Source organism: Triticum urartu, chromosome 6A, assembly GCF_056163025.1.
Source record: "Triticum urartu cultivar PI428250 chromosome 6A, HENAU_Tu73, whole genome shotgun sequence".
In the NCBI taxonomy this organism is placed as follows: Eukaryota; Viridiplantae; Streptophyta; class Magnoliopsida; order Poales; family Poaceae; genus Triticum; species Triticum urartu.
Window position 1 is genome coordinate 225337365 of NC_141878.1, and position 15067 is coordinate 225352431.

The window sequence follows — 15067 nt, forward strand, 5'->3', positions numbered from 1 at the left end:
CTTTCCTTGAGATATTGCTTGTATCTGATCTAGAAGGTCTAACAAAAATCAGGGTCATTGACGCGCCAAAATTGACAGCGTTGGTATACTCGTCTGCCAAATTCTCCGAACTCTTTATTGGATCCGTAATCATTCAGGTACATCACTCATCTTCTTGAAATTCACATTTTTAAATTTCTTCTTGATGTATTTACGACCGTCTTCCAGAAAATGATTCCCACAAGCTTGACCCAGTCTATGTGCACAGTGAAGATCTTGGCAATAAAATCTAGCGGCCCAAATCTGGATCAAGTTGTTGGATTCCTTACATGCTTTCCGTGCACGGAGAAGCTAGTCATCGAGGTGAAACTTCTTTCCTATTAGTAAACGGTAATCACAATGTAGCTCAATTTTTCGTAATTTCCCCAAATTACGATGACAAGTGTAGTGTTCAAAATTGCATCTACGCACTGCACCGAAAGAAATGTTTTTATTGTTTTTTCTCCCGTGATCACCTGCATCGTTTTTTTGTTGTACTACTATAGTAGCCTAGGCTAGACATAGTGCAAAATAACTTAGACTAGTAACTCTATGGTTACCCTAAGAGAAAGTACTACCTCCGTCCTGGTTTACTCTTCCTATTTTGTTGTATCAAAATTTGACCATAGATTTAACTGACAAAATGTTAATGCATGTCACTAAAATTATATTGTTGGATTCGTATTTGAACATAATTTCAAATGGTATAATTTTTGGTGACATGCATTGGCATTTTCTTAGGTAAATCTATGGTTAAAATTTTACACTAAATACGAGGTAGTACAAAAGTGGGCTATAACGGCCCTCCACTATGTAGGCCAAAACACGTGCCAAATTCACTTGTGATGCGTTTGGCATCGATGCCCCTCCATTGCTCACCTGGTGCCCCAATCTGGATCACCTACTTTGCTCCGGTGCCAAATTAACTCACGCAATGAAAAAACACTTGCGTGGGAGAGAGAGGAGTGAGGCAATAGAAAAACACTTGTTTGGGAGAGTGAGAGGCTGACAAGTGTAGTTGGTTTAACTGATTTGAGAGAGAGATGACAAGTGTAGTTGGCTTAATTGATTTGTTTATACATGTGGGTCTGTGTGCACAATGGTGCCACCTCTCTTACATCGCGAGAGCGGTGCCAAAATCTTTTGATTTGACATCGATGCGTATTATGTGGCATACTTTTGAGAAATATGGCATCGGCCGCATAGTGGAAGGCAACAAATGCCCAAGCTCTTCACGTGCTCCTAGGTAAATGAGAGGAAAGAGAAAGAGAGAGAGAGTGAAAAAATATCACTAGCCAGCCAACCCTATCGTATGCGTGAATGATATTGGTACCTCTTGATGACACGACAATCTTATACAGCCAGCTGCTCTAATATGTTCTCTTCTTTTGCAGATAAAAAATAGCTGAAAGTGAAAAATGTGCTGCACTATAACAATCTCCTCGAATGCCTTGATCTCCATCTTACAGAAATTGATTTGATCGACTACCCAGGCAACACATCTGAGATTAAATTGGCCAGGTTCTTTGTTCTGGAGGCAAGTGTGCTCAAGGTAATGAGGTTTGACGTTGTCTGGCGCAACAATGAATGGCGTGCTAATCACCGTAAGCGTCTAAGCCCAAATGACAAAGTCTCCGCAAAAGCTGAATTTATTTTTGAAACATCAAGTGGCCAGAGACTCGAAAATTTATTTGCCCATTAGTGACTTGTTAGGGCGGTGGATTTTAGTTTGTACGATAATGTTGCATCCACCTAAAGTAACGGAAGTGCTTACGTAAACTTCCTAGTAATTCCCTCTTCGTAGGTGCATCATTACTCCTAACATTTGTAATATCAGTTTGAAACTTGTAATATTGCCGTGTCCTATTCCTACATTTTCAAAATCCTGCGAATCAAAGAGGTCCTGAGTTGGTGATGATGTTGTGCCTGCCATCTTTCACCAATAGCCGTCGGATCTAGATCTGACGCATACAAACCAAACTTCTCCAGTTTTGCAAAAAGATGCCCGCACTTGTTCCATATTTACAAACAACTCCTTGTCTCTCACAATCAGCCTTATCTCCTCCCCACCACATCTAGAAGGCCATGGAAAAATCTGGCGCGATGGCCGCTGCCGGTGCCGTCCACCCCCAATCTTGGTTTTCCGTGCAATACACAGGCATCTACGCATGGGAAATTATGTCGAACACGGCTAGTTGTAAGAAGGCTAGCTCTATAGCCATGATGATAGTGACTACATATACGGTGAGCTGACTATGATATGCCGAACATGGCACCTATACTCAAGTGTCATCTCCGGCGTAGGGTCTTGTCACTTCACTATGAGGAGCGGCACGTAATAATTTGACAAACGGGTAGTACAGTGCTACTAGTACATTGGTAGTACTACTACTAGTACTAGCACCACTGTCTGGATTTAGTAGTACTACCACGTCCATCTGGATTTAGTATTTGACTATCAATATCTAGTAATGCATGTCACAATAAATGTACTACTCCCTTTGTAAATAAATACATGGTGTATTGTTTTATTCCTATCGGTAAGAGAACTTAATGTATTTTTGCTAATTAATAGGATTACATGCAATGAACTAACCACTACATGTCATGTTTGGTAGTCTCAAGTGATTGAAAGCATGCACGACCCACATCTCGCATTGGTTGATATGTCACGAAATAAGAAATGAGGAGGGAGTTAATGTACCGTGCCTAAGTGTTTTGGGATTACACAACATTTTTGGTTACATGCATTAACATTTTATTAGTTAAATCAAAGGTCAGAACTTGGCGCAAAATGCAAAGGGGACCAATAAACCAGTAAACATCAAAGTTCTCTCATTTGGCCCCAACTAGAGGTCCGGTGAGATGACTATAATCCACCGGCATGGAGGGGGAAGTAGCTTCATTGACTTACTTCACCTGCCTTTGGTTGTATGACACATGGTCCCAACAGGTGGCTGGCCCGCCTGTCATACAGCTAAAGCAAGGTGCAGTAGAGGGCCGAGGAGTAGATGGCCAACACACACGTGAATTCAACATAGTCTGCACTTCTCATATAAAGACTCCCCGCCAGTCCAATCTACGAAACCCTATGCACCTACGCACCCTAACCAAGGGCAAGAATGATCACTCCAATCACAAGATCAGTTGACTACAAGCTAGACCCATGGAGGCGATGATCGCGAGCATCAGCCAGCTGTGCCAGATGGTCCACAATGTCGGCCTGTGGCCTGGCACCGAGGAACGTCTCTAGGTCGTGCTTGAGGCCGCCAGGGTGAGAGGCCGCTTGGACGACATCTTCGTCTGCTTGTTCGACAAGGTCCTCATCGGCTTCCTCAACAAGTTCACCATCGTCAAGAAGCTCGCGGACGACATTGGCGTACACCTCCAGCCCACGCGCCTAGGCTCTGCGATGCCCGCCACCCTCAACGGCCTCTATGGTGACAACCTCTTCGACGCACTAGTGGCCCTGCGACTGCCCGCCGTCGCACCAGAGAATGTCCACCTCGAGGTCGCGCTCGCCGCGCAGCGCTTGGCGCAACAAGATACCGTCGACATAATCACACATGTCTACGCGCAAATCGTCCACAAGGACTACTACGTGCCAGAGGAAGATGATAGGTCACTGGCCTTCTTGACCCATAGGGCAACCTTGGACGGCATAATTCAGAAGCACGTTGAGCTCGCTACCAACACCGCCGCTCCTCACACGTCGGTTGGTGACCAGGCGCACTAGGGCTTGAGGATGTCGTTGATGGACCCGTATGTATCTTTATCTTTCCGTCAAATCCATGTAGTAGTATATGGTACTACTAGTAATTATCTTACCTTTCGCATCAACTTCATAATTTTTGTACGTATTCCATGCATGAACCGCGCCAGAACCTAACTTCTCATTACTCTAGGGAAAATCGTTATTTTTATGTATCGGTCGCGCCATGGAGCAGAACCAAATTTTACAAGTTACAAGTTCAAAAGGAAAAGCTTGACGTGTTCGTGTCGCACCCCGCTGCCCACACGGTTGGTACGGCACACCGCTCAAGGGGGAATGCTTGCTGTGTTGCATTTTCACTTACAAGTGGGACCGTAGTTGAGCAAACCGACTATCGGCAAACCCCCACCCCGCCCAGCATGATGGCTGAGAAAATAGGAGGGAGAAGAGATGGTTGTAGCACGGACTCCGAGAAAATTGGTGTCGGATGGGACTCATGTGGGTGGCGTGTGCCGTACTGCTAGACGTGAATGCTAGTTATGGTACATGCCACCCCACTATATCGAGCCTATATCGAGATGCTGGTTATGTACAACATATTTCCTGGAGTCCGTGCTCAGCCCTCCTCTATCTCTCTTCTTAGCTTGCCAGCAGACGCGCGGAGGCCATCGTCTGTTTGCTCACATGTGCTCCCACATGTCTGTGAAAACGCAAGAGGACCCACTGAACCTGCACATCTTTCACCTCGACGCGCTGGTGATGAAAAAAATCCAATAAAGATCTTTGGTGGCTGCTTTTGGAGTTACTCAAGAGTAGTAAGATTCTATTTACGGTTTAACCCAAGATGCACATCACGTGGCTTCAACTAGCACTCCATTTTCTTGCATGACACGACCTGGATGCTGGATGTCCCACGTGTTGGCAAAAAGGAGGCAGACCGGAGGAGTAGGAAACACGGGAAGCCCTGTGCATACATCATACTGCGTACAAGCCCACCTCATGCAGTCACGCTATCACCAAATTTCTCGGCCTCCGTGCGACACCTAACTATTGGTTGGCTCTATGTGATGTGGCAACTTCATACTACTACCGATGCTGGCTATACTACTACGACACTAACACTCCAAGAAGTGAGTCGAAAACCATTTATAAATTGAGTTTATGACATGCAAATGCAAATGTAGCATTCATTACATACAACAAGTCATCAACACACAACGACAACGAGGATACATGTTGGATTATAGATTAGTTCCAACAAAACATTCTAGTAAATACTAAAGTTTTCATCACACAACAAATAACAAGTAATGAAATGAACTTCAGCTCAACCACTCCTCGGCGTTGGAAACACTTGCTTTGAACCAGAAGAGTTTGTCTCGGAAGGGCCAACTACTGTCAATCTCGAGAGCAACGCAGGACTGATCATCTAGGCTGAAGCGGCCTATTTCATCACCCATATTGTGATAGCCACGGTAGGGAAGCATAGCAATGTCTGAGGTATAGATACAATTGCTTCTCATAAATGGTAGTAATGTTGTGTTAACAACAGCTAGATCACCTTTCACCATGATTGGATAGTTTTCCAAGGATGAGCGAGTTTCCTCCAAGAGTATCAATACTAAACCAGGGAGAAGGTGTTGGTGCTAGCACAATAGTACCCATCCCGAATACCCTACAACGGATGTTGGAATAGGTCCGGAGAGTGCGACCATGGGAGACAACACCTGCTTCCTTAGTCACATCAGCGGTGCCCTGTATACAGACAAGAAGAGGTGATCCATCGGAATAAGTTGCCAGGCGCCACTGAGTATATGGGTCCTCATGCTCATGATCATCATCATCGTCATTTCCTCCTTGGTTATAAATTTTTTCAAGTATAGATGGTGGAATGTTCACAGGACCTTGGAAACACAAGAAGGCTAATTAGTAAAGGGAAACTAGCTGACCCGCATGCATGTGGATGAAACAATTATAATAACGGTGGAAGAAAAACGTACCCAAAGCATAAGGATTCCATGCAAAAATAGTGCCACGAGTGGTGGCAGCAAACACAAGACCCTCCTATTGAATTGCATCACAGTACTCATCCTTGTATAGAAACTGATTTTTGAGCAATATCCATCCAGTCGAACTATGAAGGAAGGCAACAGGCTTGTCGAAGATATCAACAACTACATATTGCATTAAATCCTAAGAGCGGCCGGGAACTTGACAAATTGCTTTATTCTGTAAACAATAGTTACCATGACCGTAGTTGAAGGTACGGTCATAACCGGTGTGCTCAACCTCTAGGCAGTCTGAGATTTTTGGAAGTGGAACCCGGTGACGAGTGTACACATTCACAAGTTCCCACTCACAGTTGGACCCAATATAAAAACTCCAATCTCCATTTGCGCCTGCCCAGGCCTTATCCTCAAGCGATGGCATCTTAACATCACACGTATCATTATCCAGTGGCACCAACTTTGTAACGCCCCGGATACAACATTCCATATTTGTAACTTTGACTCTTGCCATTCTCGGCTATGTGTTATGAGATTTCCTTCGTGGTTGCGTTTTGCTTTTCATTTTGCATTTTTGTTCATGTCATGCATTTCATATCATGTCATCATGTGCATCGCATTTGCATTCGTGCTCGTCTCATGCATCCGAGCATTTTCCCGATTGTCACTTTCGCAATCCGACACTCCCACATGCACCCGGCGCACCCCTCTTGTCTCTTTTCGTGAGCGGGAGTTAAACGTTATCGGAATAGTCCGAGATTTGTCAAGTGGCCTTGGTACATCACCGGTAGACCGCCTGTCAAATTTCATTCCATTTGGAGGCCGTTTCATGCCCCAACGGTTAACAGGGCAACCGCAAAAGCCTCTTTGTGTTGCAGCCCAACACCCCTTCAAAACAGTCCAATAACCCATCTAAATCATCTCCATGTTCTCCGCAGTAGGATCACGATCGTGTGGGCGAAAACCGCACCTCATTTGGACACCACTATCTCCTTTTACCTAAAAACATGTGCCCCTCCCCGAAAATTCGCGGATGAAACCCTAGATCCACTCCTCCACCGCGCATCCGGACGCGTCCGCCGACTGCCGGACATGACCACCGCCAGCCTCCATGTCGTCTGGCCAATCCGGAGCTGCCACCTCAGCATCGTCGCCTCCCTCCTCCACTCGCGCACCGCCACATGTCGCCGCCGTCCTCCTCCACCACGCGGGCCTGCGAGCCCAACCGCGGCCCGCCGGGCCCGGTCGTCGCCGCCCGCACCGCCCGGCTCCCCGAACCGCCGCGCCGCGCGTCAGCCTCCTCTGTCGCCATCCGCTTGCACCTTCGGTGACCTCGTCGCCGGCCACCGGAGGGTTGCATCGCACTTGTTCCTACCGCTGGCGACCGGTGCAGCGCCCCGCCTCTCTAGCGCCGCCCGCGTCCTACCGCTTCGCCGCCTCCCCGTCGGAGCTTCCCCGCGCGCGCCTACCTCCCTCGCCTAGCGCCTCTCCGCCGGCGACTTCGTATGCTCACTGTCGCGCTGACCCTCGCCGCCTCATTTCACCTCTGCCGCCGCCCGCTTGGCGCTGGAGCATGCCGCCCGGGCTGGATCAGGTGCCCCGGCGACCGGAGCTGCTCGTCCCAGCCACCTTCTCATCGGATCCGGTGGCTCCCCGCGACGCCACCGCGCTAGAGGTCTCATCGTCGCCAAGGCCGCGCCCGGCCTCCGTCATTGCCCGCTCGCGTTTACCCCGCGTGGGCTGCAGCCTCCCAGATCCAGCCGGCCCACTTGCCCCGCCGGCCTGCTGCCCCAACCAAATCGGGCCAAAGCCCATGGGTGAGTAGCCCAACAGCCCCTCTCCTATGCTCCTATCGGGCCAGCCAGATTCGGCCCGATATCTTTTTTTCCTGCGTTGTATGAATTATCTAATTATCCAGTGTTTTACTTTTTTGCAGAAAAGCCCCTCATGTTCATGCATTTAATAACTCCACAACCGTGCATCGAAATTAAACAAACTTAATATGAAAAATGCTTAGAATTTTGTCTAGTTTCGTAATATGCAACTTTCAACGATGTTTAAAATGTGTAAAATGTTGTTTGTGTTTATTTTGCATAATGCCATGTTAAAATGATTTATTTCATAACTAAATAACCGTAGCTCCGAATTTAATAATATTTATATGTAAATGGGGTAGAAAAATGCCTAGTTTAACTTGGTGCACTCAACTTGCATGCTTACCAACTCTAAAATATGGTATAGGGAAGAACAGTACCAAACTTGAGGGTTTTTCTGGAATTGTTGTTTGTTGTTCCGGCCTCATTTAAACTTGCCTAGATAAGTAGTTTCCATATGCTTCACCCCTTGCCACGTTTAATAACATTTAATATTGTTGGGTACATAAACGAGAGAGAACTAAATAATTGATGTGGTGTTTCATCAATATGCAACTCATTTCATATTGAGCTCCACTTAATTTTTAGTATTGTTTGTGCACTTTGCCATGCCATGCCTCATTAAACTGGACATGCATCATACTTGATTGTGCATCATTCCATGTTTATGCTTGTTGGTTTAACATGTTGTTTGCTTCTTTCTGGTGTTGCTTCTTCTTGGTAGTTCTGGTAACGTTGCGTTGTGAGGATCCGTTTGACTACATCCGTTTGTCTTCTTCATGGACTCATTCTTCTTCCTTGCGGGATCTCAGGCAAGATGACCATACCCTCGAAATCACTTCTATCTTTGCTTGCTAGTTGTTCGTTCCATTGCCATGTCACGCTACCTACCACTTGTTATATCATGCCTCCCATATTGCCATGTCAAACCTCTAACCCACCTTCCTAGCAAACCGTTGTTTGGCTATGTTACCGCTTTTGCTCAGCCCCTCTTATACCGTTACTAGTTGTAGGTGAAGTTGAAGTTTGTTCCATGTTGGAACATGGTTATGTTGGGATATCACAATATCTCTTATTTAATTAATGCATCTATACACTTGGTAAAGGGTGGAAGGCTCGGCCTTTTGCCCGGTGTTTTGTTCCACTCTTGCCGCCCTAGTTTCCGTCATACCGATGTTATGTTCCTTGATTTTGCGTTCCTTACGCGGTTGGGTGTTATGGGAACCCCTTGGCAGTTTGCTTTGAATAAAACTCCTCCAGCAAGGCCCAACTTTGGTTTTAACATTTGCCACCTAAGCCTTTTCTCTTGGGTTCCATGGAATCAAGGGTCATCTTTATTTTAAACCCCTCGGCCAGTGCTCCTCTGAGTGTTGGTCCAAAACTAGAGCACCATGCGGGATCGTCCCTTGGCAACTTGGGTTATGTTGGTACTTGTACGCTTAGCTTATCCGGCGTGCCCTGAGAACAAGATATGTGCAGCTCCTATCGGGATTTGTCGGCACAGTCGGGTGGTCTTGCCGGTCTTGTTTTACCATTGTCAAAATGTCTTATAACCGGGATTCCGAGACTGATCTGGTCTTTCTGGGAGAAGGAATATCCTTCGTTGACCGTGAGAGCTTGTGATGGGCTAAGTTGGGACACCCCTGCAGGGTATAAACTTTCGAGAGCCGAGCCCGCGGTTATGTGGCAGATGGGAATTTGTTAATGCCCAGTTGTAGAGAACTTGACACTTGACTTAATTAAAATGCATCAATTGTGTGTGTTGCCGTGATGGTCTCTTTTCGATGGAGTCCGGGAAGTGAACACGGTCTTGTGTTATGCTTGAAATTAAGTAGTTTCAGGATCACTTCTTGATCACTTATAGCTTTCGACCGTTGCGTTGCTTCTCTTCTCGCTCTCATTTGCGTATGTTAGCCACTATATTTTCTTAGTGCTTGCTGCAGCTCCACCTCATTACCCTATCCTACCCATAAGCTTAAATAGTCTTGATCTCGTAGGTGTGAGATTGCTAAGTCCTCATGACTCACAGATACTTCCAAACAGTTGCAGGTGCCAATGATACCAGTGCAGGTGACGCAATCGAGCTCAAGTGGTGGCTCGATGAAGATCTTGATCGTTGTTTTGTGTCTTTTCCGGTTGATCAATAGTGGAGCCCAGTTGGGACGATCGGAGATCTAGCATTTGGGGTTGTCTTCTTTTATTTTGGTTCCGTAGTCGGACCTTGATTGTACTCTGGATGATGTATGTTTAACTTGTTATTTCTGTGAAGTGGCGATTGTAAGCCAACTCTTTATCCCTCTATTATTCAGTACATGGGATTGTGTGAAGATTACCCCTCTTGCGACAAAACCACCATGCGGTTATGCCTCTAAGTCGTGCCTAGACACGTGGGAGATATAGCCACATCGTGGGCGTTACAAGTCAGTACTAGAGCCATCCCCGACTTAGGGGCCCCCTGCTCACTGATGTTGTTGAGTCTAGAACAAAATGTTTTGAGTCTTAGGAATATATATATCGGAGAGTAGGATTCTTTTTACTCCTCAGTCCCTTCGTCGCTCTGGTGAGGCCTCCTGACGTAGAAGTTTTGACTTTTCTCTCCTCAAATTTCATGATTTTTTAGGATCACACGGGTATCTTTGAATCATTCCGATATTATTGTGACGAGAACATTGTTCTTGGTGCGTCCTGACATTTAGGGGTTTTGGAAGTGTCCCGGGGAGTTGAGGTCTGAGGTGTTGTCGTCACAATTTTATTGTTGCAGTTTTGGAATACCTGAGTTCGCCGACATCGAAAATTTCTTTTACGCAGTTGTTGGTGAGATAACCTCGACGCCACCCAGTACCGGGGCGGGAGTTCGGGAGTATTGCCATAACTCGTATAACAAATGCTTTTCAAAGGTTGAGGTACATGATTTCCGAAGGTTTCTTGGTTATGTGATGAAGGATGGATATAGCTCGATGTAGGGATTGTTAGTTTGGGTGAGATATTATGCTTACCCTGTATCCCCAACACCTAATTGCATAACTAGAAAGTTTCGGGAGTTTATAGGTGGGAATTCAAGTAGCTCCTAGAATATCTTTCCAACAGACACATGATACGATATGGGATCTATCATATGTTTGTTTCTGGCTTATTCTGCAAGCCAATCCTTTGTTTTTGTTTTGAGTTGTGGTATTCGAGTTGCTTCAATGTCAAATGTGTTTCCATACCTTTTCCAAGCGGTGTTCTCATATTTCTATGGGAGTACTAATCCCTCTTGATCATCGAGGTTGTCATGTTAATTCTTTTCCAACCGGCGTGTTTCTCTTCAAGTGGATCCGATCATTTCCAACAACCGCAAGATCAATTCTAAGTTTTCTCAATGGTGTTTGTTTCATCCATCAGAAGTTGTCTTTGTTTTTCCTGACTTCCCACCCTTTTATTCAAAGACTCAGATTTCTTAATCAAGTATCCATCTTATGGATGTGAAGTCTCTTTATTGTTTTCTTTCAATGTTCTTATCTGGTGATTCTCAGGAAGATACTAACGAGCTTCAAGTTCGTCATTCTTTGTTCTCTTTTTTCTCCAATGGATTCAAGTCAAGCTTTGTCGATCATATCCTTTCCTTGTTTCAAATGTTTTCTAATGTCGGTGCACCTCTTAATCATTCACTCTCGCTATTCAATTGTTCTGGAGTGCCGAAGATATTGCAGAAGATTCACGTTTCCATTCTCGATCCATTCAAGTTTTTTCGAGGTTGCTATCTCATTCAAGCCATTTAATTCAACCGTCGCATTCTCTCTTTTAAACCATTTCAACGATGTATCTTTTGAGCGGGCCCTAACCCATAGGTTTTTCCCCAGGATCTTACCTGACTCTTCTAATTTTCCCAGAGTTACTCTCAAATTCTTCTCCAAGTTTGAGGTAAGAATGAATTATCATCGGTCATATGTATTTCTCCAAGATCTTTCAAATTCTTTCATCGTTGGTTCAACCTTTCTAATTTTCATTCCGGAGTGCCTCAACAATTCATGGTGGTGTTTCCCATCGTCATTCTCTGCATTTGAAGACTGAAGAAGATTTTCTCTTAAATCTTGCTTCATTCTCTTGAAGATGCGTAGTTATAGCGTTATGCCATCCTCTCATAATTGTTTTCGATTGTGAGAATTATTTTCACCCACCCGGAGCAATTCGGGAGTCTTTTCAGTTTGATTCTCCGAAGGCCCTTATTTCGGGTTTATTCATTCTCAGCTTTCAGCTCTTGTTCTCGATTTTTCCGGTGCATCGCTCAAGTATTCTCTAGTGAGTTCATGATCTCTTCGTTCTAATGTATCTAAATTCTCTCAAGTATCTTCGTTCATTTTTCCAATCCCTCCTGGTGATGCCTTCGTTTTCTTTGCTCATTCTTTCAATCCTTACGGGGGTTCATTCAACATTCCTATTCCTTTATTATCATATCAGATTCATTCGTTCTTTCCAATCCTACCGGCGGTTCGTTGAAGACCTCCCCAAGTGACGCTATATCTATCTTAATCCTTTCTACGAGAATAAGTAGTATGCCAAATCCATTGCTTGTCATCAATTTAAATTGGTGAAGGATATGCATAACGTAATTCTTATTATTGTTTCACCCAAGTGATCTAATTTCTTCTTTCCAGAGTTTTTCATCATGTCACATTTCTCGATTCGAGATGCTTCATCTTTTCTTTTTCGGAGTTCGTTCATGATATCAGTTCTCATTTTCTAGTTGTTCATCTTTTCTTTTCCGGAGTTCAAAGTTTTCACGGTCATATCATCATGAAGCTCCATCCAAATCATCGTAAGGCTTCATCTTGTGTTTTTTAACTTCTCTTTCTTTTTATCATCCTTTTATTACCGGAGTTCTCACGAAGGCTCAACATGGTGGTTCGTCAAGGTTTCCTTTCATTTTTCAATTGTTCTTGAATATTGTTCTCGGAGTTAATATCTGCCAAGCTATACTCAAAATTAAACGTGATGCTCATCACATGTTTTGTTTTGAGGAGATCAAGAATTCCACTTCTTGCATTCTGAAGTGCAATTATTTCTATCTTATGTTTTGAGATGGTGTTATGTCATTCTTGACAATTTCCCTTCGTGTTTCATGATTCACAAGTTGTCCGGAATGACATATTTTAAACCCATCAGTTTCAATTCGTTCACAAGACCTTTTCAACCCATCAATCTCTTCTTTGGAGTTATCTTGGGTTATATTTCACCTAAAGCTTTCCCTAAGGATTTTTGCTATTTATGGTGCTTATAAATGACCCAAGTTCTTCATTTATCCTCCCGACGAAGCAAGCTTCTCGTCTCCTTGTTGATATCAATCCAATCTTTTGTTTCCGTAGTGGCATAATTTCACCTCAATTTTGAGAAGTTTTCCATAAGCCCGCTACAAGTTTATTCGTTTCATTGTTGGTTTTCCAACAACTCCGTTATAACCTTATGGGAAGGGTGCTCTCCAAGCTCTTTTGTGGCAGAAGTTGGCATTTTCTCCATTCCTTCATTCCAATGATCTATCTTCTTTTCTTTCTTCCGGAGGCATTGTGATGTTGCTCTCTTCGCTCATCATCTCGAATTGTGAGGATCGGGTTCTTTTCGTGCTTATCCATTTAAGCGGAGTGTCGTGTCCTCTTTTCAAGTTATTTTCATCTTATTAAGTTTTCCTTCTCTTTTCAACCGGAGTGCTGTCTGAATTTGTTCTCCCTTGTTCCTCTTTTCTAACAGAGTGTTTTCAATTTTGATCATCTCTGTTGTATTCTTTTCTCAAAATGGTTTAACCTTTCAAGGTTCTTTGGTTTCACTCGTTTGTCAAAGAAGCAACTTAGTTTACCTTCCTCTTCCTTTTCTGTTTTTCCTCCAGTGCCATCCTAGATCTCGGGACGAGATCCTCTTGTAGTGGTGGAGTGTTGTAATGCCCCGGATACAACATTCCATATTTGTAACTCCGACTCTTGCCATTTTCGACTATGTGTTATGCGATTTCCTTCATGGTCGGGTTTTGCCTTTTGTTTTACATTTTTGTTCATGTCATGCATTTCGTATCATGTCATCATGTGCATCGCATTTGCATTCGTGTTCGTCTCATGCATCGAGCATTTTCCCCATTATCCGTTTCGCAATCCGACACTCCCACATGCACCCGGTGCACCCCTCTTGTCTCTTTTCATGAGCGGGAGTTAAACGTTCTCGGAATGGGCCGAGATTTCTCAAGTGGCCTTGGTACATCACCGGTAGACCGCCTGTCAAATCTCGTTCCATTTGGAGGCCGTTTGATGCCCCAACGGTTAACCGGGTAACCGCAAAAGCCTCTTTGTGTTGCAGCCCAACACACCTCCAAAACAGCCCAATAACCCATCTAAAACATCTCCATGTTCTCCGCCGTCGGATCATGATCGTGTGGGCGAAAACTGCACCTCATTTGGACACCCCTATCTCCTTCTACCTATAAATATGTGTTCCTCCCCGAAAATTCGCGGATGAAACCCTAGATCCACTCCTCCACCGCGCATCCGGACGCGTCCGCCGACGGCCAGACATGGCCACCGCCAGCCTCCATGTCGTCCGGCCAATCCGGAGCCGCCACCTCAGCATCGTCGCCTCCCTCCTCACTCACGTGCCGCCACGTGTCGCCGCCGTCCTCCTCCACCGCGCGGGCCCGCGAGCCCAACCGTGGCCCGCCGGGGCCGATCGTCGCCGCCCGTCAGCCTCCTCTGCCGCTGTCTGCCTGCACCTCCGGTGACCTCGTCGCCAGCCACCGGAGGGCTGTGTCGCCCCTGTTCCTCCGGCCGGTGACCGGTGCAGCGGTTCGCCTCTCTAGCGTCGCCAGCGTCCTACCGCTTCGCCGCCTCCCCATCGGAGCTTCCCCGCGCGCGCCTCCCTCCTCCGCCTAGCGCCTCTCCGCCAGCGACCTTGTCTTCTCGCCTTCGCGCCGACCCTCGCCGCCTCGTTTCACCTCCGCCACCGCCCATTTGGCGCTGGTGCACGCCGTCCCGGCCGGATCCGGTGCCCCGGCGACCGGAGCTGCTCGTCCCTGCCACCTCCTCATCGGATCCGGTGGCTCCCCGCGACGCCACCGCACCGGAGGTCTCGCCATCTCCATGGCCGCGCCCGGCCTCCGTCGTTGCCTGCTCGCGTTTACCCTACGTGGGCTGCAGCCTCCCTGATCCAGCCGACCCACTTGCCCCGCCGGCCCGCTGCCCCAACCAAATCGGGCCAAAGCCCATGGGTGAGCAGCCCAACAGCCCCTCTCCTGTGCTCCTATCGAGCCAGCCAGATTCGGCCCGATATCTTTTTTTCCTGCGTTGTACGAAATATCTAATTATCCAGTGTTTTACTTTTTTCCAGAAAAGCCCCTCATGTTCATGCATTTAATAACTCCACAACCGTGCATCGGAATTAAACAAACTTAATATGAAAAATGCATAGAATTTTGTCTAGTTTCATAATATGCAACTTTC